The sequence below is a fragment of the Schistocerca serialis genome, chromosome 4, assembly GCF_023864345.2.
Source record: "Schistocerca serialis cubense isolate TAMUIC-IGC-003099 chromosome 4, iqSchSeri2.2, whole genome shotgun sequence".
NCBI lineage: Eukaryota > Metazoa > Arthropoda > Insecta > Orthoptera > Acrididae > Schistocerca > Schistocerca serialis.
The window spans coordinates 547319892-547321409 of NC_064641.1; positions in this window are offsets into that span (position 1 = coordinate 547319892).

A 1518-nucleotide genomic window follows, 5' to 3' on the forward strand; every position below is an offset into this window, starting at 1 on the left:
TAGTAACTGATTATGGCGCCGTCAACAATCGTAACCGAATCCTGCCTTTTCTTGACTGACAGGTTATAATGGTTGACCCAAAGAAGATGAATTCTTGCGATTCGGATTGAGTTGTGAAGGAAATATTAGATGCCACTGCTTGTTGCCAATTGTCTTTTATGGCCTTGGACTACGACTATACATGGCAGCTTTAATCTCGAAGCAGGTTCATTGGCTAATGAGTGATATGGGCGTTATTGTGAGTGGTTTGCCCTGTAACAATCCATTCTCGGGATTCGCAATTGTCGCTGTAAGATATTATAAACGTAGCAACATACTGCAGAACGCATATATCGCTTCACTGCTAAATTGACGAAATAGGTAGTCCCGTCGTACATGAATGACGTCGTATGACAACAACATGCTTTACATTCAATGGCCATGTATCTGCCGGTACACGACAGTGCATGGTACCAATATCTTCCAAAGAGCCGTGAGCGAAGAGGTGAAATTTAAGGGGGCCACGTCTCTGCTAAAGGGAACCCGTGTTCCGGGGGTAGCGTATTGATTAATAATCAAAACATCCTCGGTCCTGGCTTCGAACCCTGCCACAGCTTAAATTTTTTACAGAAATCATCAGCCTTGGCGGCAAAAGACTTTCGTCATAATAAGTCACTATCATTCTACAGACAGCCTTGTCAAAGAGAGAGCTGTAGAGAGCAAAAACCGTAGAGGATGACAGAGATGGTAATACATCCAGCACATAATTGAGGATGTAGGTTGCAAGTGATACTATGTGATGAAGAGGAAAAAAAAATTCCATCTGAGGCGTAAAATTAATTTTAGCTGATATGTGATCACATGGCAAGGGTTCCATTGCAGGATTTGTGAGGTCACAAAACTATGTTTTCAGTTAGGATTTTTTAATCAACACACCTTTATGAAGAGCAGTCTCTTGTACAGTAGTCGCTGTACGAATATGCCCAAAGAACTGCTGTAGTGACAAGAAAAAGGGTTCAAAGGATCTTAACATGGCTGAAAAACTTAAAATGGCTGCCAAATTAATGTAAATCTAGAAAGAATGCAAACCCAGTAATACATTTCTAATAAAATTTTTACTTTTTTAACATACAATTTGTAAGCCGGACGTTTTCGAAGGTTTGCTGTCGATAAGCATCTGACCTCTATAACTTCGTTTTAAATAATCAAAGCAGTGTTCTATAGCAGCAGAAAGAAGTAGACCACCGGAAAATTACTCCTCTCTGAGCACAAAAAGGATTAATATAATCCTCTTTAAAAAGACTCTGACAGAGAAACGGGGAATCGGTTGCCTAATCCTCATTCGGCCTTCCCCACCAATAATTTTGGCATGCCAACATATTTGCGCTTTTTTGTGCTGAACGAGATCAGCAGAGAGACAATGACGGCTGGAGAGAGAGGAGACATTGCCACTGGCACTGAAAGAGAGAGGAAACAGACATGCTTGGAGAGAGCAAGTGGCAGTGAAAGACAAAGAAAAGTGAATGAAGACAATGACCA